The sequence below is a fragment of the Pinus tabuliformis genome, chromosome J (genome assembly GCF_031772625.1).
Source record: "Pinus tabuliformis cultivar Carrire ecotype Pingquan chromosome J, CPIR1, whole genome shotgun sequence".
Classification (NCBI taxonomy): Eukaryota; Viridiplantae; Streptophyta; class Pinopsida; order Pinales; family Pinaceae; genus Pinus; species Pinus tabuliformis.
In genome coordinates this window covers 10948372-10973920 of record NC_142295.1, presented here as the reverse complement: position 1 = coordinate 10973920, position 25549 = coordinate 10948372, and the positions used below count along the sequence as shown (strand labels likewise).

Genomic DNA, 25549 nt, shown 5'->3' with positions numbered 1-25549 from the left:
CATGCCGTCCACCAACTTTTACTTAGTTTCTCTGCTGGAACTCCCTGCTGTAGTTGTTTGACTGTCCACCAACTTTTACTTAGTTTCTCTGCTGGAACTCCCTGCTGTAGTTGTTTGACTGTTTCTATCACTAGCATCGAGTCGCCTTCTATCTGCAGGCTTTGGTACTCTTCTCTGATCGCTATTGCTAATCCCCTGTTTAGTGCGTGGAATTCTGCTTCATTGTTGGAGGCAATTTCACAATCCATCACATAGACCCGACGGATTTTTCTGAATATCCCTCCTATTCCGACCTCCCCTAGGTTGCCTTTTGCCGCACCATTGAAGTTTAGCTTGGTGAATCCCTGTGGCGGATTACTATAACGGTCTTCGGTTCTTGCATTACCAACCTTGTGTTCTCTTCTTGTTATGCATGTTGTGCTTGCTTTGATTTGCAGGCAGTCCATAATGCGTGTCTGTTGCATCGGTCTTCCAATCTTCCTCGTTCCATTTTTCAAGGATTATTGTTTCGCGAATGTTCTTTATGGTTTGACTCCATATTTCCTCTTTGGCTTTTTCATCTTCCCTGAATATCACCCGATTTCTTGCCTTCCATAGGTTCCACAGGAGGAATCCTATGGAGAGATTCCAGGCTCGGTTCAAGATTATGTTGCGGTACGACTTGCTCCTCCATTTCTCTACTGTTGTGGTTATGCTACCAGTTTTCCTATCACTAATCTCGAAGAGCTGATGGTGGTTTTGCCACAGGTTGTTGCTGACGCTACAGGAGTTTTCCACATGCTCCATAGTTTCTTCTTGGTCCTGGCATAGGGCGCAGCGCGAAGGTCCATGCATCCCCTTCCTTCTCAATTGGTCCCAGGTTAAGGCTCGCCCGTGCAGCAATATCCAAGTAAATAACGCCACTTTTGGCCAAGTTTTTAATTGCCAGATTCTATCCCATTTTTTTATGTCTGGGTTGCTGGTTCTTCCAGCCTTTATATGATATCCTTCTGTTATCGTAAACATTCCTTTGATGCGTTTTCCCCACCTTATTATGTCTGGACCATCTTTGACTGCAATTTTCCTTGTCTCCATTTCCTTTTGGTAATTTTCCCAATGTTCTGTTTCTGGTGCTTCTTGCCAGTCGTTTTTCATTTTCCATTTTCTCCAGTAACCGTCCTGTTCAGGCAGCCAGTAGTTTCTGACTGCATCTTCCTCTATTTGGGTGGTGAACTGTTGAATGTCTTGGAGTTGTGGTTGTTGGTTGAGGGTTTCTCGCTGCTGCCACACCTCCTGCCAGAAGTTTGCTTTGTCGCCCTCCCTCATTTCCCAGAAACTGTGTTCTCTTATCAGGTCCCTATTTAACCTTGCTAGGTTTCATATGGCTTAGCCTTTCTTTTCTGAATGGCTTTGGAGTTTGCCTTCGGGAGACCTTACCATCTCGTATTTCTTTTCCCATAACATTTTCCATAGGTCTTCTCCTCCTTGAATCCACCTCCACCATAGTTTTGCACCCATGACTTGGTTTAATATGTAAGGATCCCTCAACCCTAGACCCCCTTCTGTTACAGATTTTCTCAGCCATTTCCATGAGAGCAACGCCCACTTTTTAGTTTTGCTTGTTCCTTGCCATAGAATTTTTTTGAAAATTTCCACCATTTTCTAACATATAGTTTTTGGGATAGCTTGACTGGCCATTTGGTATATTGGTATAGCTTGGAGGACCGACTTCAGGAGCATAACGCGACTCGGTACATTTAGCGTTCTGAGCATCCAGTTATCCTTTCTTTTCTGGATTTTCCCTATGAGGCCTCCCCAGTTCGCTATTCTATTTTGCTTGTCGCTCAGCTGTACTTCCAGATATTTGGTGGGGAACTTCTCGATTCTGAACCCCATTGTTCTGGCTAGGAATGCTTGTGACAACATTGGGGCATTGAAGAAGAATATTTCTGTTTTATCCTTGTTTATCTTTGTTCCTGATGCATTTGTGAACTCTTCAAGGATTTCCAGTAGTTTCTTTGCTTCCTTAAGATTAGCTTGACTATAAATCATTACATCATCTACAAATTGTTGATGTGTAATAGTTAATTCTTCTCCCCATAATCTAAGGCCTTTAAGTTTTCCACTGCTTACTCTTTCTTTTATTAATCTGCCCAAACCGTCAGCTGCTATTATGAACAGGAAAGGTGACAGTGGGTCTCCCTGTCTGAGCCCGCGGGACGACTTGAAGGTTTCTGTAGGTGTTCCATTCAACAGTATGGACATACTTGGAGTGGATATCATGGACATTATCCATTCTGTCCATCTGTCATCGAACCCATAAGCTTTTAAGATTCTCTGGAGGTATTCCCAGCTGAGTTTGTCGTAAGCTTTTGCTAGGTCGAGTTTGATCATCATTCCTTTGTGTTTCGAATTTTTCAGTGAGTGAATCGCCTCTTGTGCGACTATGATTCCATCCACTATCTGTCTTCCTTTCACAAACCCTGTTTGTTCTTTTGCTATCAGTTCTGGGAGTATTGATTGTAATCTTTTCACCATTATGGTGGCTAGAATTTTGTATATTACATTGCATAGTGCTATTGGTCTAAAACCCTGGGGTTCATCCGCCTTTTCTAGCTTCGGTATCAATGCTAGGAAGGTTGCGTTCCATGCTGGGTGCATTCTTTTATTGCATCTTGATTCTTCCACTGCATTTACTATGTCTTGCTTCATAAAACTCCAGGTTGCTTGGAAAAATTCTGCTGTAAATCCATCCAGGCCTGGGGCTTTGTTCTTGGCCATTGTCTTCACTGTCTCCTCTACCTCTTTTTCAGTGATTACCCTTAGGAGGGCCATGTTTTGCTCCCTATTCACCTTTTTAGGGATGTATTGACTTATTTTTGTTATCTCCTCTTCTCTATTGCTTTGCGTCTCCGTCAATATGCCTTTGAAGTGCTGTATCAGTAGTCTTTCCATTTCCTCTTTCTGAGTTACCCTGTTGCCTTGGGTATCTCTTAAGGAAAAAATTCTGTTCTGTTGCCGGTGCTGTTGCATGGCTCTGTGGAAGAATTTTGTGTTTCTTTCCCCCTCTTTCAGCCATTGTACTCTTGACTTTTGTCTCCACAGAATTTCCTCTTGTTTTCTTCGTTCCTCCAGTCTGTTTAAAACCCCTCCTTCTTCCTGCGCTAGTTCCTCTGTTCTCCCTTCTTCTATAATTTGCTGTTGTATCCTTCTCATGTCTATTTGCAACTTTTCTTGGTCCTTTTGAATGTTGCCAAATTCTTCTCTATTCCAGTTCTTGATTTTACCTTTTAACTCCTTTAATCTTAATTGGAGTGTGTGCATCTTGTTCTTTCCTTTTATTTCCTCCTCACTAATCTGCCACCAGTTCTCCATTTTTTCTATGAAGGTTGGGTCTCATAGCCAAAAGGCTTCAAACCTGAATGGTCTGTTTTGGTTTTGATTGTTCGTGGCAATTTCTAGTTTTATGGGCCAATGGTCTGATCCTTGGCATGGTAGGATAGTTGCTTCATAAAATATGTCTTTCCCAAGAAAGTGTTCTGTTGCTAAGAACCTGTCCAATCTGGAAGCTATCTGCTTGCTGCCTCCTCTTCTATTATTCCAGGTGTATTTTCCATTAATGGTATTTATATCAATCATTTTTAGGGATGCCTAGCTTTCCCTAAATCTTTCCATGTCTGCGTCCTCCCGTTGCAGTCCTCCCTTCTTTTCCTCTTTTGAAGTGATCATATTAAAATCTCCCGCTATCACCCACAGTTTTTTTGTGTGCATATTTCCCAACTGTTGCAGATGTGTGAGGAAGGCCTCTCTTTCCACCGTTATATGAGGTCGTAAACCGCCGATACTAAGAACCAGTCTCTGTGACCTATAAGTCTGAATCTCCCTGAGAGGATCCTCTTCATTCCTATCTGGTGGTCTGCAGTAACTTCTGCAGGGTTCCACAAGATTGCGATTCCCCCTGCGCTCCCTTTTGCATCAAGTGTCATGCACTCATAAGTAGGCTTAATTTTTTTGAGAATCTCCTCCATTTCCCCCCCTGTTATTTTTGTTTCTTGAAGCAGCGTGATTTGGGGTTTCTCTCTTTTGATCATTTCTGCTAGGTATCTCTGCTTTCCCTTGTTATTAAGACCCATAATATTCCAGGATGTTATTATCATTGGGTAGGTAGGGTGGTTTGGTGGAAGACCGCTAAGAGCGGTACTACTCTTCTCGTATTAACTAGCATTTCTCCCATTACTTGTATTGACTCCTGGAGATTCTTTCTTCCTCTTTTTTCCCTCCTTTACCTTTACTTTGTTGTTTTCAGGTTGTATTCCTAGTTGCTCATTCATGCCTGTGTTTCATTGCTCCTGTTTTTCTTTATATTTTTGGAAGATTTCTTTGTATAATTTTTTATCCTCTTCTGGGATAAACCTCTCATCCAGATGCCTCCATTTGTCTAGAAGTTTCCTCTGAATTTCTTCTTCTTTTGTTGGGTCTTCACCTTTGCTGATATTTATTTCCATTACTTCATTATCCTATTTATCCTCCTTTTCTTTTCCTGCCTTTTCCCCTATTTCTCTTTCGGTTTTCTGTTTAGTGCTGTTCGTGTCTTGACTTAGTCTGCCTTCTTGTTCTTTTTCCTCTTGATAGTCCATTACTCGGATCTCTGAATCTTCTTTTTTTACCCATAGGATTACAAACCTGTTTGCTTTATTTGTTTTGGCTGGTGGTTCTTTTCTTCCGTCCTTTGGGGTTTCCTTTGCATGTCTTTTCCTTCCTGTTTTTTATTTCTTGGAACCCTTCATTATCCTTTGTGTTTTTCCTCTATTGCTTGGTCTTTCGTTCTTCCTCCTTGGCATTAAGGGGGCATTCCTTTTAGAGGTGCCCATATTCGTGGCATTTTCTGCATCTAAAAGGAATGTGTTCGTAGTCCAGTGCGTGTTGCCACACCTCTTCATGGTATTCTAGTTCTACTGCTCTTGGTATAGGGTTTGCAATGTTCATATATACGCAGATCCTGGCATAGGATGTATATATTCCTTTCTTAGTTGATTCCGCTATTTTAACAAAGCTACCTATAATATTCCCTATTCCTTTCAGGATCTTTGGGTCCCAAAAATCCATGGGTAATCCAAACAATCTTACCCACATGGGCGTTGCTAGGAATTTTTCTTTGTCTGGGTTATAACATTCCTCCCAGTACCTCATAAATAAACCTGCATTATTATGAAATATGGACCATTTTCAAACACTCTTTCTTTATTTTGCAGTTTTGAGAAGATTACCGTAAAGAATCCGCGTGCGCCTAGCTTTAGCTCTATGTGGCCGCAAGGTTGCCATTTCTGCTGTATCCATCTTGTCAGGTCTTTCTCGGACGGCCAGACACCGATGAACTTGCATATTAATGCATGGTCCTTCATGTAACTTCTGTAACGCTCAAGTTTGTTCATAGGGATAACAAATCTCGGTTTTTCTGTTGCGCATGGTAAGCATTTTCCTTTGCTTCCTGCCTGCCATCTTGCTCCTAGGATTGGTCCTGTTGTCCTCTTCTCTTCCTCCAATTGTTGTTGCTTGTTCCCTCGCCTGCCGTTGCGTCTCTGTAGGAGGGGATCTCTCCCCTCCTGACTTCCTCTGTCATTTCTGTGCCTCCTGTCTGCTTCGTTTTCCGTGCCTGTCTGCTTGTTTTCGAGGTTTTCCGCATCGCCTACCTCATGGCCGCGTGACCATTAGGGTTGCAGAGCTCCAAGAACACCTCATCGTTTTTTTTTGTATTGATAAAATTTAAGATACTTTGACTATAGGAAAAATTAACAAAAAATTTTACCACAATTTTTTTTTTGAAGTTTGAAAAATCCCCAAAAACCCTTTATCACAAAAAATCCAAAAAAAGAACTTTAGTCATACCTTTATTGAATGTAATGTGATAAATGTTAAATGATTTAAATAAAAAATTGAATAGTTTTAAAGGGACAAAATGAATCTTTTTTAATGCGAAAAAGTAAAAAATTTAAATTTTGATTTTTAGAAGGCCAATGTTGAAATTTTGTGATAGAGTTGATTTTAATTTTGGTTTTTAATGGGCCAAAGGCCACACATCAAAAATAAGATTAAATCAAATTGTTAAGAGAAAGCGTGGAGGAAGGGATGTGGGCTAGGGCATGCAGCGAGAGAATGCGCAGGAAGAGGGACCAACGATTTGAGGAAGCAAAAATAAAGAAAAGCGCAGAGGAAAGAAAACGCAGAGATGGGAAGAGGGTTTGCAGATGAGGGGGGAAAATTTGAAAATGCAAAGGAGATAACTGGAGCTTCAAGGCAATAGATGGGGGGAAAATGGTAGCCCAAGGGCCCTAAAAAGTAAAAAGAAATTCTCAAAAAATTATTTTTCACACTAATGTATTTTTGCTTTGAATTTTTCTCAGAAATTTAAATATGAAATCCTCAAATTTAAATTTGAAACCCTTGGACTGAAAATCTCTTTGAATAATTTGTCCCTGAAAAATGGTATTGAGGCCAGATCTTGCCCTCCAGGGTATAGATCTGGCTCCAAATTAATTTTTTCCTTAAGATACGCTCCTGCAAAATTGAAAGCAAAAATATCTAGATCCCGATATATACAAAAAAAATAAAACTTCAAGACCCAAATAAAAAAAAATCTCAGATCTATACAAGATAATTACAAATCTATATAAACGAGTTATAGATTTATCAGATCTGAGGAGCATGAGTTCAACTCTGCTCCCAGATCTGTAGATCTAAGGCTCTTCTTAGCCAGATCTACCAATTTTGCACAAGCTATAAAAGATATTTAAATTTTTTAATGAGGTACTAGCTCAGAAACACCCTGCAAAAAAATAGATTGTTAGATAAATCCCGAGAATTCGATCAGGTCGGCTCTTAAAAAATTATGCTTTGAGAGTCGACTGGTCCAGTCGAGGACTACCCCGAAACGCTCAATTGAAATTCAAATGATCTTCTGCAAACACTAGATCCAACTGTCAGATCAAGTAGAGAAAAAAAATAACAATATATTTTTGAAGAACTAGAGATACCTGCTAATTCAATCAAATTAGAATTGTTACCTTAGATCCAATAAATTGAACAAGATACCCGTGCACAAATTATTTCACGAGAGTTATTGATTGACAATTTTCAAATAATATTCAGCAGAAAAATTTAAAACGATATTACCATAATTTCGAGAATAGGAACGCCACTATCAATCGAAATCCCAAAGAGTTTAGCATTATATTCCAGAAATATTACAAGAGAGCTTCAGAACTTAGTACACGATTCAAAGATTGGACAGAATAGATTGACACCAACCTCAAATTTATAGATAAATTTTTCAACAGCGAGTTCACTTGATCCTCGTCAAAGTAATCTTGACCATTAAAAATGATTTAATTATCTTTTAATCTCCTCCGTCGAAATTATTTTATTTTTTGAGGAATTTCGAATTTTTCATCTACTTCTTTTTTAATTAACTCAAAAATAATTATTTTGAGATAATTTCCTAAAAAAAAATGACTTTGACTTAACTACCAAGGTCCAAGAGTCCAAAATCTCTTGAAATTTTCAATATTCCCTTCGCCAAGGACCTCCCAAAATTAATTTCTTTAAAACCCACGAATTTTGTTTTTGGAGAATTTAAACTTAAGACACCTAATTAATTGAATTTGTGGCTTAGGATTTTAATTTAATTTTGCCAAAAAATTTAATTAATTAACTTATGAGGGGATTAATAATTTTTTCAACCCTCTAATATTTAGCCATGGTGTCTAATTATGAGGGACCACGCACTAAATATTTTTTACATGAAGATTTTACATTTTAATACATGAAGGGAGAAAACTTGTTCGTTATAGACTCTTAACATTTACCCATTTATACAAAAAAATATAATCTAGTTCACCAAGTGACTTGTAATAAAATAATTTAGCTAGTTAGATAAAATTATTCCCAAGTCACTTTTACAAAGACTCGATCTAAAACACTAAGACTCGCGTAAGATTTTGACGACAAAATCCACCCTAGCTTTGGGGTGAGGGTGGAGAGAAGAACTTTGCTGATCATTTGTGTCTAGAGACACAGATGAATAAGTGAGACAAAAAACCTCCTAGAATGGAAATCGTCACCAAAACAATAGGTTTACCTAGGCTGTTACATACCAATGTGGTCATACTAGGATTATTTATATTATACATATGAAGAATGGGTTGACATCTTTACAAAACTGCCCACTGATGATGAAATTTGAAAGACGCGAACACTCGAACACGATAGATCCCTTTTGCGAAAAAAGGGGTGTACTGCTATGGGGTTGTTGACACAGAGTGGTCAACAATGCCCAACCTGTTCATGCTAGTAGCTCCTAATTGATGGGATCTCTCCTTTCTTCTTCTTTGACAGTGCTAACCCTTTCCTACACTCTGCATTGCGTTAGTCAGTTTTCTTCTCTGTAGTGCAGAGGTAACATCTCCACTCAATAGTCATCCATCCCTTTGCATGCTCAAGACTTTGTGTTTCAAAGTATTTGAACTAAAACTTCAGCCAAGACATGGCAAAAAGGGTTTGGCAAGACCCTGCAACTTGTGCAGTAAACTCAAAACATAAAAGCCATTGAAAACAAACCATTTCTTTGATTCATTTCGGATCAACTTTGATGTAATATTATATTCTAAATTGAATCAAAATTCTTATTATATTGGTCCAAACTCCATCTAAAAGGCATTAGTCCTTTTGATTGCACATTCTTTCTTTTAGATTGCTTGTTTGACATTAACTTATCTTTCCTTTTTAGGTTATGATTACCATTGATGCAGATCATGAATGAAGAATAGGTGGTATCCATCATATTATAATTCCCTTACAAGCTCAGTTTTTCTAGTAAAGTCATTACATCTTGTTGGAGCTTTGGTATATTGTTATCGAATTTCGCTTGTTTTTGCTAACATTGGCTTTCTCTTTATGAACGTAATTAATCCTCTCAATTATTTGCTAACCATTCCTAGATAATAATAAACCACATTGGTGTTGTTGCAACCAAGGCCCATTTTTTGAAGCATTTTGATGTTAAATTGGGCATAAAGAATGAAAATATTCTCAAGAAGAGAACTTATAGCAAGATCTGATAGTAGCAAAGCTCAGTATATAGGCTAGGGTTATATTGACAAAGCGTTATATGAGAATGCATCCCCCATGGCTAAGAGCTTGCTCTATGTACCCTTGGTGAAATGTTTCAGTATGTCCCACACTTTGCGAAATGCACAATAAAATGTTTTGCTAGTGTGCTAGATGCATGTTGGAAAATGGGAACCTTCCCAAAAAGCAGGACTTCTTGGCACAACCAGCCCCCCCCAAACAAAATAAATAAATAAATAAAAGAACCCAACCGATGTGCATATAAAGGTTCTTTTAATACTCTGAATTATCGTTTAATATGCTGATAACTAAGTCACATGACACGAAGGACATGTAAATACGAGTATTCAACACGAAACACAGTGACCCCGGAAACAGGACACGTGGGACACGTTATATATATATATATATATATATATATATATATAAGTCACATGACATGAGGACACGAGACATGGAGGACATGTAAATACGAGTATTTGACACGAGACACAATGACCCCAGAAACAGGACACGAGGGACACGTTTTATATATATATATATATTAAAAAATAATGAAATATAGTGCTTGATCCATATAGATATGAATCATGATGATATCTATTTAGTACTTAGTATACACTATTTAGTATTTCGTATTTAGTAATTTACTAGTTAGTTTATTAATTTACTACATCAATGATGTTCATAGTTCAATGTTCATTGTTCATGTTATAATTTTTGTTATTAACTTCAAACAAGTTTGATCATGTTCAAACTTCACATAAGGTAATTTATGAACTATAAATTTATATGTGTTCAAACTTCATTGTTGACCAGAGCGTTAATCGAGCTTTCCCTCCCTTTAGACCTCGAAGGTGTAGTGAGCAATGAGCACATGACAAGGAGCTGGGATTTTTATTTCAACACACGATCTATACGTGGTCACTCGTGTATAATTAAGTTAAGTTTCGTAGGCTATAACACAACTTACAAGAAATTTAAGTGCTCCAAACTCTCAGCAAAGCATGCGAACACTCGTCTCGTACATCTCCATGTCCAGGTCGATGTGAAGTTGTGAGCATTGTGCTCGAATCTGATGGAATTCCTCACGCTGCACAACAAATTGGATTCTAGTGACGAGCAAACTCAACTTCGATGGCGAACAATGACAAAAAAACCCAAAAATAAACCATGTTGCAGGTTTTAAATGTCACTTTTCATGGGACACATGTCCTAAGAACCAAAAATGTTAGGGCACGTTTTCAACACGTCCAAAACACGTGTCTCGATTGGAGGACACGAAGAAAAACGTTTTCGACACGTTTTAGGGCGGTTTTCGTGTCCGACACGTGAAATACGGGACACGAGACCTTGAGAGATGTGTCTTGTGACTTAGGCTAATAAATGATACCTTTCTTGGAAAAATCCTTTTATTTTGTTAATCATTTCTACTTTTGATTTTTAGTTACTGAGCCTATGGCCAAGGCGATACACCAACATGAACTTGAATTAATTTTGCAGAAATTAAAATTTTTATCTCTATTTGCCAATTCACTGTGTGTTAATTCTCAGTGTGTAACTTGCAAACTGTAATTTAAATGAGAAAAACAATGCGGAATAAATTGATCACATACACACAAATATCACAGATTTAACCTTGGAAACCCAAAGATTTGTTTCTATGTATGCTAAAAAATGATTCCAAATAGGGACTATTACCGCGCAAATTGTATGTTAGAATAGTGAAAATTCCAACCCACATTGACAATCCAAGTGGAACCTCAATAGGTCACCCACTGTCACCTTAGTGACCTGCATTGCTTTTTTAGGCTGACTTTTCTCCAGTTTCGAGGTGGGATCTCCCGAAAAATCACTAAGACATAAGCAATAAGGATCAGGGTGATATCACAAGTGACCCCAGTGATTGAGTTAGCTTTAAGAGAAAAAGGAAAGAGCGGTGATGGAGGATGTGAAGATCAGTGCCAATATTCAAGTGGAGTCAAGGGAATATTAATGATTAAAGGATATAAAAAAGAATAACCCTCCTTAAGTTGGTTATCTGGGATAATGGATTGGGTGGGAGGAAATAGTATATAAGGATGGTTAGTTTTTCAGCCAATTAGGGTATACTGCATAGTCAAAAACCCACTAGAGGGGATTCCTTAATAGGGTTGTCCTCAGCCCAAGGATCAACTATGGCTGGAAATAAGCCAAGCATTTATCAAGGAACCCCCACAATGGTCTGCCTAGCAAAGAGGCTCAAAGATTACTTCACACAAATAAAGGAGACATGAAGACCTTTGTCTTTGACACTCCCTTCCACACGACAATGTTGCCCCTTGGTGGATTGCTCTTGCCATGCCTTGTGGTGATTTTGAACCACTTACAGATTTAAACCCTTTAAAATATTGCAGTCGGAACCAAGAAAGAAAAGCCTTCTAAGTCGAAACATACATCACATCGTAAACCTGAAACCATAATAAACACTAAAGAATATTTTCATTAGGACCCGAGGAGAAGAAGATTCCCACTATTTAACCATGAATCGTAAATGAGGAAGTTCTTCCTGTATATAGAGGAGGTAAGGAACTTCCTTTCCATTAAAATAATATTATTTGGGAAATTTCCTTAGATCTAGCCTAAAAAGACTAGATATAGTCTAACTTTTTAGAAACTAAAAATTAATAAAACAAGTGCTACATACAGCTTAGTCCCTGCCAAACAATTTTGAATATAAAATTGCTTAAATGTATGCTAATGATTTGAGTATATTTATGAATTTATTTTTTCATAAACTGGTTTAAAAATAATTTTTTTTATAGTATTAAAAATATTTAAATTGAAAGTAAAATTTTCATTATATTAAAGAAAATACTATATATATATGTATCTGTGTGTGTGTGTGTTTTGGTATTGTATAAAGTTTCTCATGAGTTGCGATAGTCCTGCTTTAGCAAATCTATTACTGTAGTCTTGCTTTAGCAGGGATGGCAGGGACTAATAAAAAACAATACAAGAAAGAATTACCAAAACATATACTGCTATAATAAAATAAAAATTGACATACCATCCTAATGTAGAAAACACACTGTACTAATCTTATACAATGCAAAATTGTACACTTTGCTAAAAGTAACGTTGTTACTACCACAGGTACAAAATTAGATAGACTAACAATGCGAGAAAAATTTATAGAACAAGACTAAATCTTTATGGGCATACAGAAACCTCTAAACAAAGCTATTGATGAGTCAATCTCAAGCTTGAACTTTTGCTCCATGTCAGTCATTCAGGCTGTTTTTTGTTCCCATGTGGTTCTTCTTTAACAGTGTTAATGCAGTGTGGATGAATAGCTGGAAAGGAAAATGTTTTCATTTCCAACCGTAATCGTGAAAATTTAATAAAACAAACAACAAACATTCAGCGTTGTGTGATTTATAAATGGGGGATGGCTTGCTGGCTGGCCACAACAACAACTAGGACATATTTATTTAAATTTTATATATCATTAAATGAATGTCTCCGTCCTTTCTGTATGGCCTCACGATTAATGGTTGGTCATAATGAAAATTTTCTGTTAAGAAACCCAATGAGAACTAGCTAATCACATAGATATATCTTGAAAATGCAAATAAAATATTAAAAAAAGAAAAATATTAAGAAATATTGTTGATTAGATAAGTCACATGACACGGTGATACATGACACAGAAGAGTCAGGGCACGAAAATATGAGTATCCTACATGTAACATGGTGACCCCTGGAACGGTACACAGAGGACATGTTTTATATTATATATTAAAAAAATATAATATATATTAAAAACCATAACAAATTAGTGAAAAACACACAAAAAAATGAAATATAGACAGAGATTCAATTTAGAGAATTAAACACTTACATGATGATGATACAAATTCAATCATACAACTAATGTAGATAACCAAAATAGCACCGAGTGCAATCCATCTTTGAACCAAAAATATGTCCACAAAGAGGGCCTTAATGGCCTGTAGAGTCCAAAAAAAAATCATGCTACAATAAATAACTAGCACTACATATCATCAAAATCATTGCCTATATTGGGATCCTCACCATCAATATCACCCTCTAAGCATTAAAATAAGATAGAGAAAGTTTAACATGTCAAATCAAGATTTTATTTGAGTGATGGTTACATTTTTACTAAGGTCATGATAGAGGGGTTCCACAATCATTGTCATCAACATCGTGTTGATTTTTGGTAGCATCGGATGTGCCATAAGTCTCGAATTTGCAGGGAGGATTAGACACATGCATTCTCCAATACCCAGAACCATTTTGGGAAATTCCATCCGGAGATAGTTTTATTAAAATAATTAATTTTTAATGGGACCCTAAGTATAAACTTAAGAAATTAAAATAGTTAATGGGTATTAATCTAAACTGTGGGTGTAACTTTTAGAAGAAGACGATGATCAATCCAAAATAATCTAAGCCATTGATTAGAAGTTGATCTGGGTCGTTGGTTGTCCAACAGAAAGATACAAGAAGAGGCTTGAGGGGCACTTGGAGAACACAGAGAGGGGAGATCAGAAGTTCGATTTTCTAAAGCAGAGCCGCTGTCGGAGAGATTTTTGATAGTGATCTTTTGCAGAGAGGGGCAGGGATAATATTGGAAGGGAGATCTTTCCCGGTCAGAGAATACTCAACAGAGAAGGCAAAGAGAGATCCAGCAATGGCAGCACAGAGCTAGAGAGGCTGATGCAGAAGCCAAGAGGGAATCCGAAAATCAGCCGAAGGAATCGATTGCAGAAGACGGAAGCCAAGGTGTGAGGCCGGGAGGTGAAAATTGAATTTCCTGAGCAGCGGATTGATTCGCTGAAGGGGTGACGCTGTCCCCAAAGGGTGTGACATCAGGCTGAAGCAGTGACTGTGCAGAGGTAGCTCATTCAGTGGCTGGATCAACCAGGATTTCCAGTGATAGTGTGAGGTTACCTCACTTATCTTTCTGTCAGTGATATTCTATGTAACTGGATTGCCGAGAAGACATCCAAAGATTGTATTCAGAAATTATCATTGCTTAATAATAAATTCTCAGCTGCTGCACTAGTTTTCCTGCCTTGGGTTTTTCCGGGGACATTTGTCCAAAAATAAATGTGTAAATGCGTTGTATCTCTTTCCTGTTCAGTTTCTTGTTTCTGCTTATAATTTAAATGGTGTAGACTGTAGTGTATTAGTTTTGATATTTACTGTAGGAAACAATAAGTAACTTGATTAAGAAATTAACAAGTAGGAGAAACTTAATCAGTTGTTGCAATAGAAATTTGTTCATCCAAATTTTAACATGGTATCAGAGCTGCAGGTGAAACAAGAGAGCAGTGCCAGAAGAGCCCAGTGCTGAAGGAGAAAAGGAGTTCAAAATTCCTGCAGAGGCAGCAATTCGAATCCCCAGAGGGATTGTGCAGTTCAGACTAGGAGGGAAAAATTTCCGAGGAAGGGCTCTCTCTGAGTGAGTCGATAGAGAGGTAAGACTTCCAGACCGAAGTTTGCCAATGTTAGAGGGAGCATTGAAGAAGCTTCAACAAAGAGGAGGTTTCTGGTGTGGCACAGTTTTCTGCAGGCAGTTGCTGGGCAAAAAGACGTTAGAGGGAAGAGAGAGACACGGTTGAGGGAATTCTTCCTCAGAGGACTTCCAGCCAAGGAATCCGAATTCTCACTTGCTAAGCAGTAGCAGAGAGGGGCATATCTACAAGCTCCAGCAGGGAGTGCGTAGGCCAGTCTAGTGCTACGCAGAGGAGAGAGGAGGTTATTCGACTTTTTCGTTTGGCAGGGATGGCAGCCAGTGGGTTGAGAGATCAGGATAGGTTGGATGGTGCATCCAACTATGTGATTTGGAAGGCGAGGATGTCATGCCTTCTGGATGAGCATTTTCTCAAGACCTACGTCGACAACGTGGTAGCTGTACCCGCAGATCCAAATCTGCTCAAAAAGTACAAGGGAGAAATGGCGAAGACAAAGAGAATGATCCTCGACAGAGTAAAGGATCATGTAGTCTGTCACATCGCTGGCAAAGGGACTGCCAAGGAGATGTGGGATGCATTGTCGACGCTGTATCAAGGATCTTCCGAGCAACGGAAGATGTACTTGGAGCAGAAGATGAGATCTATACAGATGCAGAAGGGGGAACACATTGATTCGTTCCTCACTAAGCTTCAGGAGACTCGAGACGAACTGGCAACTGTGGGGTCAACACCTCAAGGTTCCAAGATGGTAAGACTAGCCCTAAATTCAGTATCTGAGGAGTGGCAAGTCTTTGTCCAGAGCATCTTGGGTAGGGCGACTTTGCCAAACTAGGATGAAATGTGGTCAACTTTTAAGCAAGAGGAGCTGAGGAGAGACTTGGTCAAGTGTAAACTTGATGGAAGCAATAGCAGTGGCTTGAAGCCCAAGGAGGAGGAAGATAATGCAACCCTCGAATCCAAGGGGCAACAGGAGCAACAAAAGAAGAAGAAAGATGTCTCGAAGATTAAATGCTTCAAGTGTGGTGAATTTGGTCACTACGCAACACAGTGTCCTTTAAGGAAGAAGGACAAAGATGAGAAGCATGATCCGAAGGTTGTAGCTGTGAAGATGGAGGAGGATGAGTTCGCCATGATAGCCTAGGCATCTCCAACAGGGAGGTGGTGAGATTTAGAGCTGTAGTATGAAAGAGCTACAAGTGGGAAGGATCCTTGAGGAGCCCACCTCATGGATCAATTCCTTGCTACGGGAGCCCAGATCAATAGTAGCAGGATGGATATGTGTCAGTTGGTGTAGAGGAGTGTTGGAATGACAGTTGTAGTGGCTAGTAGCGGCAAATACTGAGCAGAGTTGGCAACAGTGTAGGTGGCACAGAGTAGAGGTCAGCAACAACGCTGAGGCTTCAGAGAGTCAGCGTAGAGACTAGCAGCAGTCAGACTCCAGCAACGAGATGCATCATATTGAACACCAGTTCAGTAATTTGGGATGCTTTTTTGTCGCTGATGCAGTGGCAGTAGCAGTTGGAGAAGGTTGCAGTGCAGATGTAGTGTTGGAAGTGGCAGTGCCAGCGACAACACGAATGTAGAATTTGAGAGGGAGTTGCAGTATAGATGCAGTGTTGGTAGTGGCAGGGCCATCAATATTACAAATGAAGCATTTGCGCAGTAGTTGGTGGGTAACGATGTCAAACATCAACAACGCAAAGGGAGATGTTAAAGAGAAGGGTGATGCTTCAGCAGGTTGCATTACTAGAGCACATTTCTCGCTATGAAGGAGTGTTGATTTCTCATAGCATTGGATGTGCTCTAAGTCTCAAAATTTGCAGGGAGGCTTAGACACATGCATTCTCCAATACCCATAAACCGTTTTGGTAAATTCCACCCCGAGACAATTTTATTAAAATAATTAATTATTTTTAATGGAACCCTAAGTCTAAACTTAGGAAATTAGAATAATTAATGGGTATTAATCTAAACTGTGGGTGTAACTTCTAGAACAAGATGAGGATCAAGCCAAAATCATTTAAGCCATTGATTAGAATTTAATCTGGGCCGTTGGTTGTCCAGCATAAAGATATAAGAAGAGGCTTGAGGGGTACTTGGAGAACACACAGAGGGGAGATCAGAAGTTTGATTTTCTAAAGCAGAGCAGCTTCTGGAGAGATTTTCGATAGTGATCTTTTGTAGTGAGGGGCAGGGATAGTATCTGAAGGGAGATCTTTCCCGGTCGGAGAATACTCAACAGAGAAGGCAGAGAGAGATCCAGCAGTGGCAGCGCAGAGCTAGAGAGGCTGACGCAGGGCCACGTAGAGGTAGCACAAAAGCCAAGAGGGAATCCGAAAATCAGTTGAAGGAATCGATTGTAGAAGCCAGAAGCTGGGGTGTGAGTCTGGGAGGTGAAAATCGAATTTCTTGAGCAACAGATTGATCAGCTGAAGGGGTGACGCTGGCCCTAGAGTGTGTGACACTAGGCTGACGCAGTGATTGCACAGAGGCAACCAGGGGCAGCTCATTCAGTGGCTGGATTAGCCAGGATTTCCAATGATAGTGTGAGGTAACCTCACTTGTCTTTCTGTCAGTGATATTCTCTATAACTGGATTGCCGGGAAGGCATCCATAGATTTTAATAAGAAATTACTACTGCTTAATAATAACCACTCAACAACTTCACCGGTTTTCCCACATTGGGTTTTTCCAGGGACATTTGTCCAAAAATAACTGTGTAGATGTGTTGTATCTCTTTCTTGTTCAGTTTCTTGTTTCCGCTTATAATTTAAATGGTGTAGATTGCATTGTATTAGTTTCGATATTTACTGTAGGAAACAATAAGTAACTTGATTAAGAAATTAACAAGTAGGAGAAACTTAATCAATTGTTGTACTAGAAATTTGGGCATCCAAATTTTCACACATCGAGGTATATAGAGGGTTTGGTGCTCTTAACTAAATGCTAGTTCCATACCCTCATACAAGATAGAATGAAATGGAAACATTGCAATCCCCCAAATCTTGAAATCCTGAAAACTATTAAGTTTGATGAATTTTGAGTGGGATCTAAAATTCTACTTTCTTCATATGAAATCCAATGGGGTTGGAACCACTTTTAAACATTTTGAAACAATTAATAGTAATGTTAAAAATTTAAGAAAAAGGATGAATGCCACTTTTACGTTAAGAATTTAATATTGCTATTAATTACATAGCATTAGTAGGGCCTGGACAATTCCACTTCCCCACACTTGGAATCCCTTCTAACATTTCTTAGTTGCCCTTAGCTGCACTCCAAAACCTCTGAGGGCTCCAAACCTGTGACTGAATTGTGTGAGAATGAGGAAAAAACACTGATTTTAAGAAGCCGTGGGATGTTTTTCACCAGACACATGTCCAAAATTTTGGACCAGTATGGCTTGTGTCCGACATGAGTCAAATTTATGTCCTGTGAACAGGGCAGGAGTCAAACTCATGTCCGAGTTGTGAATACATGACATGGGGGGCGGGGAGGACGTGTCATGTTTCTTAGTTGATTAGGTGTCATGTGACACCCATTGATCACCACCCGTCTGGCTATCCCATTCCATTTGAGTTGTTAAATTTGACTTACCTTACCAAGCAGCTAGAAATTATACATTACATTAGAAATAGTTGGTTGCTGTTAAAATTGGACAACTAGGTCCAAACTCCATGTTCTGATGCTCAGATTAAGAGGCTAATATTTTTGTTGGATTCCTCTTTCTGAGAGGTGTAAAATCCATATAAAAATAGTCTTAATCCGATGAGCAGAACTTATATTTTGAATTTATTATTCTTAATAAATTATATGTGCAAGGTCAGCCAGTTTTGTAATGTAGGCTCACATGCCCAACAGATGTGTCACACACCCTCATTGATGGATATATATATACAGGAAAAGTTGGAGAGAATTGGAATATAACTCAACTCACTTCTTCCTCTCTCATCCTAAAAGTACGAGCTACCAGGAGGGTTGTTGTGACACATGCTGGGCTGGCTGACCAAAGGAGACTTTGCTGGTTGAAGCATCCTGTTGACCGCCGAAACGAACACATTCATTTTTCTTGTTTCTGATTTGTCTTCCTTAAGATCTGCTTATATGTTCTATCTGCATTTTGCTTATCTACTTGTATGATTGCTGTGAGAAAAGTGAAATTGCTCTTAGCATAGAACATCTACAAAACTTTACATGGTATCAGAGCGGAGGTGAAGACAAACTCTATCTATAGCAATCATCATCGAAGAACAGGTATTCTTGAGGTGATCTCCTCTCCACGTCTGGGTTTTTGGAAGGAGAGAACCAACAGATACGCTGGCCCAAGGGTGATGCCCTAACCGCAGGAAGCCGCAGTCATATAAGGAAAAACCGCAGTAAGGTTAAAGGTTAACGTGTGGACAACCGCAGTAAGGCTAACATAGCTGCAGTCAAGCCGCAGCCATGTCTTACAAGGAGGTCTGGACGCAGTGCAAAAGGAGACCTGTAGCTGTCAAGAGGAGTACTAATACGCAGTTGAAGAAATAATGAAGCCGCATATAAGTAAACACAGGACATAAAGAACAGTTATGATACGCTGTTCATATATCCAATATTGTTTATGTTGTATACGCAATATGGAACCACTTTATACGCTGGGAATGGTTATACATATATACGCTGGAATAATGAAGCCGCAGTCTATATATATATACACACAGTTAATGAAGCTGCAGTCTATATATATATACGCACAGTTAATGAAGCTGCAGTCTATATATATACGCACAGTTAATGAAGCCGCAATCTTTGGAATGAAGACGCAGTCCATACATATATACGCTGGAATAATGAAGCCGCAGTCTATATATATATACGCACAGTTAATGAAGCGGCACTCAGAAATATATACGCAGTCAACGCTGGAGACTTACGTGTTAAATGCAGTCATGGTTTGGGCATTATATATATACGGTGGGTATTATATATATACACGCTGGGCACTCAGAAATATATACGCAGTCAACGCTGGAGACTTACGTGTTAAACGCAGTCATGGTTTGGGCATTATATATATACGGTGGGTATTATATATATACACGCTGGGCACTCAGAAATATATACGCAGTCAACGCTGGAGACTTACGTGTTAAACGCAGTCATGGTTTTACGGTGGGCATTATATATATACACGCTGGGCACTCAGAAATATATACGCAGTCAACGCTGGAGACTTACGTGTCATACGCAGTCATGGTGAACGCAGTCATGGTGAACGCAGGTCATACGCAGTCATGGTAAACGCAGGTGATACGCTGTCAATAATAAACGTTGTCAACGTGTGGATGTTAACGCTGGGTTCACGCAGTCTCATATAAATGCAGCCGCAGTAAATAAAAGAGCTGCAGTGATAACATAGTCAACGAGACCTGTTCACGCAACAGAACTTTCATTCCTCTCTGCCATTCTACGTGAACTTGGGATACATATATACGCTATACAGGTGCAGTTATGATCTCGGCTGTATGGAGCAGTGATGACTTCGATGAGGACGCAGCAGTGAGGCGAGTTCTGGGCTAAATACATTCTCAAACTGCAGGTGCAAATCTCAGATAGATGACCCAGAGAAGATCTCAGATGAGGATGCAGTTTTGGCATGAAGTCTGGGCCAATCATATTCACAACCTAATAGAGATCACAGTGATCCTGAAGATACTGTCTCAGTCTCGGCATATAATCTCGTTGAAGAGAATTTCAATGATAACTGTGTCTACTGCAATGTAAGCAGTGACAATCAAATCAAGAGCTGCAGTCTCGGTATACTCAAAGGGAGCAGTGATGGATCTACTCTCTCGAATCAATGAAGGTCATGTTGAATATTATCTCTATTTCATATATATTACTGTCTCAGCATAACCAGATTAATGAAGTATGTTTCGGTGATGACATTGATTCTCGGCATCCCTGAAAAAGGAGATATACCATATCAACAGTCTCCATTGTATTCGGATCTAGTGATCTCGACATGAATATGATCTCAAAAGCAGTCACAATGACAAGGATCACAAGAAGTAGTAACATGATTATTAAGTATAATGAAAGAAGCAGTACAGTGAAGTGTTGTCGTGGTCTTTATGGTGCAGAGATCCTAAGGGCAACCATTGCATAACAATGATACACTAAATGATATTGCGACAACAATGAAGTTCTTGGTGATGCAATGATGTTAGAGGAGCAGCAAGATGATGATCTCAACAGTGCTCAAGAAAGAAGATTGATGTCTTGGTCTTTGAGGATGTATAACAGTGACAAGGGTTGCATAATAAAGCAGTAATGAGACTCACTGTCTCAACAAATATACAGTGATGACAAAGATATATTGCAACAGTCCACATAATGATGACTTCAATAATAACTGTCTTAGTGCATCAATGACAGCATAGATATCACAATGAGTGGAACACGTTGATATGAAGATCTTCATAATAATGGCACTGAATATGAGTCAAATGAGTTCAAAGACTTTTGCAGAGAAGCTGGCATTAAGAGGGAGACTACCACTGCATATACTCCTGAGCAGAATGGTGTTGCTGAACGCAAGAATAGGACTATTGTGGAAGCTGCCCGTGCCATGCTATGTGACCAGGGTCTTCCAAAGTTTCTGTGGGGAGAAGCTGCAAATACTGCTGTGTACATTCAAAACCGATGCCCTCATTCCGCTTTGGACTCCAAAACTCCCGAAGAGGTTTTCTCTGGTAAGAAACCTGATGTCTCACATTTTAGAATTTTTGGATGTCCTGTCTATTTTCATGTGCCGAAAGAAAAGAGAAGTAAGCTGGATGCTACTGGGAAGAAAGGAATGTTTGTGGGCTACAGTGAGACTTCTAAGGCATATATAGTCTATGTACCTGGCCAAAGGGAAGTAGAGATAAGCCATGATGTCACTTTTGACGAAGATGCTTCCCTGAAGAAAGTAGTAGATCTTCCTAGATCTGAAGAAAACCATGAAGAAAGACCTGGAAATCTGGAAGAACCCCAGGATGAGACTATGCCTGATGTTGAAGGGCCAATGGACCCTATTGATCCTTCCCCTTCTCTAGGAAAGAGGCCATCATGGCTCAGGGACACCCTCGAAGATGCTGAGGGTCATGCTGCCCCAAGGGGAACATTCCGAGAAAGCAAGAAGCCGTGTAGATACCAAGGGTATCTAGCTGCCATGAGTACTATTATACAATCTGAACCTGGATCTTTTGAAGAAGCCATCAAGCATCAAGTCTGGAAGGATGCTATGCATGAAGAATATGAGGCTATTATGAAGAATGATGTCTGGGATGTGGTCCCGAGACCGAAGGACAAATCTGTTGTCACCACTAAATGGCTCTACAAGATTAAACATGGATCTGATGGGAGTGCTGAAAAGTTTAAGGCAAGATTTGTTGTCCGTGGCTTCTCTCAAAAGGAAGGAATTGACTATGACGATATATTTGCACCTGTGGCTCGATATACCACCATCCGATCCATCATAGCCCTTGCTGCTACGCAAGGATGGAGTCTTCATCAGATGGATGTCAAGACCGCTTTTTCTGCTGGTGCAATAAAGGAAGAGGTGTATGTAGAACAACCTCTGGGATTTGAAGTTCAAGATCAAGACTCTTATGTCTGCAGGTTGAAGAAAGCCCTCTATGGGTTAAAGCAAGCACCCAGAGCTTGGTATGAGAGGATGGTTAGTTACTTGATGAAGTTGGGCTTCACTCGAAGCAATGCTGATCCAAACCTTTGCTTTAAGGTTGAGGAAGGAAAGCCTCTCATTCTAGTGCTGTATGTGGACGATCTCTTCCTGACAGGTGATGACCCTCTCATTCATCAATGTAAGAGGGAGCTTGCTGTTGAGTTCGAGATGAAAGACCTAGGACTGATGCACTATTTCCTAGGCCTGGAGGTCTGGCAGAGACCTGGAGAGATTCTCCTTTCTCAAGGAAAGTATATCGTGAAGCTTCTGGAAAGATTTGGGATGGTGGACTGTAAGTCCATGTCGACACCAATGGAACTCAACTTTAAGAAGTTGAGTGGCAGCGCTGCAGGGCCTATCTTGGCCAATCCTACTGAGTATCGTCAACTCATAGGAGCTTTGATGTTCTTAGTGAACACCCGTCTGGACATATGTTTTGCAGTGAATACTTTGAGTCAACAGATGGTTGAGCCTCATCATTTTCACTGGGTTGGTGCCAAGAATCTTTTGAGATATTTTCGGGGCACGATAAACCATGGGCTGAGATACACTGCCGGGAGTGTGATACTCCGGGGATATACTGATGCCGATTGGGCTGGCAGTGTGGTGGATCGTAAGAGCACATCTGGATGTTGTTTCAATCTTGGTTCTGCTTCGATCTCATGGATGAGCAGGAAGCAGAAGTCGGTGGCTTTGAGCACCGCGGAGGCCGAATAAATTGCTGCTAGTATGGCCTGTTGTGAAGCAGTTTGGTTGAGGAAGCTCTTTAGTGAGCTATTCCAACATGTGCTAGATACCACTGTAATACTCTGTGATAATCAGAGTAGGATTCGTATGACTGAGAATCCTGTGTTCCACGACCGATCCAAGCATATTGATATCAGGTACCACTTTATCTGGGATATGGTACAGCGAGGCGCCGTAAGGCTCGATCATATAGGAACTGATGAGCAGGTCGCGGATATTCTCACTAAGCCCCTGGGGAAGGTCAAGTTCCTAACCTTCCGTGAGAGTCTTGGTGTCGTGGAAAGACCCTATGATGTGGGTCCTATTGGACGATGAGCTCTGGGAGCTCTGGGGGGCTTTGGGGATAGCTTCTCGGAGCTATAAGCACTCATAATGCTTCTGCCCCACTCTTGTGATTATTGAGCTGGTTCGCCACTCATTTAATCTGTGCCCCGTATGCATCCTACCCATTGAGTTCAGGGCTCATGGGAAGTACCTCTCATTTGGCCAATGAGGTGTGGAAAAGCTAGAGACTATTAGCAAAGACTGATGGACGCATCAGAGATTGCCGTACTCTCTATCTAGGATGGCATGGTCCAACCACTTGATCTGGGATCAAGATTTGTGAGGTCTGGGACCTCTGGACTGATTATGTCAGTCGGGGAATGATGTCTTTGTGACTGACCCACTTCTGTTCTGAAATAAAGAAGCCAGCAAAGCAAGTTTCGGCGGGATGACTCACGATGTTAATTGCACTAATAGATGGAGTTCTCCCTAGTTGAGAGGGAGTGTTAAAATTGGACAACTAGGTCCAAACTCCATGTTCTGATGCTCAGATTAAGAGGCTAATATTTTTGTTGGATTCCTCTTTCTGAGAGGTGTAAAATCCATATAAAAATAGTCTTAATCCGATGAGCAGAACTTATATTTTGAATTTATTATTCTTAATAAATTATATGTGCAAGGTCAGCCAGTTTTGTAATGTAGGCTCACATGCCCAACAGATGTGTCACACACCCTCATTGATGGATATATATATACAGGAAAAGTTGGAGAGAATTGGAATATAACTCAACTCACTTCTTCCTCTCTCATCCTAAAAGTACGAGCTACCAGGAGGGTTGTTGTGACACATGCTGGGCTGGCTGACCAAAGGAGACTTTGCTGGTTGAAGCATCCTGTTGACCGCCGAAACGAACACATTCATTTTTCTTGTTTCTGATTTGTCTTCCTTAAGATCTGCTTATATGTTCTATCTGCATTTTGCTTATCTACTTGTATGATTGCTGTGAGAAAAGTGAAATTGCTCTTAGCATAGAACATCTACAAAACTTTACAGTTGCTCAATACAACCCACCCCTGCACACCATCTAACTACTGCATCGTAATCATGTCTAGCTTAATAATAAAAATCATAACTTGATTTGTGTGGTTTCAGCATAAATTAGTATCCACAACTTTCATTCTCAAATCAAATCCCTCTCTGTGAAAGGACTGTGCTCGTCAGTCGCTTCATCATCTTGTTCCAAGGATTGCATTGCAGCAACTCGTCGGTTCTCTGGTGAGAATTTCCTTCTGATGAATAGGCTTCAAGTCTAAAGTTGTTTAATTTCATTGTTTGATTAGGTGGGGTGTCTGATCCAATCGCAGTGACACTGAAGAATTCACTGTTATCCAGATCATTGCTTGTTTAGTTCTTAGAGTGGGAACAGTGGGAGGTAGCCATATCATGCGAATGTCCTGGTAGTTCTGGCAGCTAAGAAAACACCCAAATTGACCGCAACTCCAGTACCGACACCAGCCTTCGCCAATCTGACATATCTGTTATCATTAGCTGGGCCGTTCAGGACTTTATTGAGTCTCTTGGAAGCCAATGACCTGGTTACAACTCTACAATCACAGGCAAACGACACAGCAAGATATTGCAATAATTGCACCAGCCAATCATGCATTCTCTTATGTGTCAAAGAAAACAATAGTCAATCTAACAGCTGAGCAGAAGAAATAATTGTTGTTTGACCATTGCATTCCCAAGTTCTGCACATTGACAAATTTCTACAACTTTAGTGACCCTGCCAGCACAACGGCAACTGACAGCAATGGGGTAAATACAATGTGAGTATCACCGGAAAGAGTGGGGTTGTGACTGTCCTCTGGTTATGTGAGCATACCAATCACTAGCATTGTGCAAGTCACAGATCCAGTAGCACTTTACACTGTGGGAAAAACTCTGCGCCTAGAAGACATATTTGGTCTTTGAAGTCCTTCTCCAGCCCCAGCACCCAGTCCTGTTCAGCTCTTGCACCTGCAACTGACAGCTTATCTCCCAAAGGGGTTGCCTCTTTTGGCTCAGCAACGCACTCTAGGTGCCTAATGTGGAAAATTTAAGGTCTGCTGTAGCTCCTCTGGTTTCAGTTTGTTTTGCATATCATTGTTTAATGTCCAACCCCATAGTTCATAGCATTTTAAACATGAATACAAATTTAAACTAAACACTGCTAGGCTACTACCACTGTACTTTTCACTT

The 25549-nt window shown here is 40.0% G+C and overlaps 1 protein-coding gene and 1 pseudogene across 3 annotated transcripts in view; both read left to right on the top strand.

Moving 5' to 3' along the window:
* LOC149225175 (phosphoglucosamine mutase family protein) overlaps positions 1-25549 on the top strand; it is a 248949-nt gene that overhangs the window by 72405 nt on the left and 150995 nt on the right. The window lies entirely within an intron of this gene.
* On the top strand, positions 6206-25410 carry LOC149225176 (fasciclin-like arabinogalactan protein 7; annotated as a pseudogene).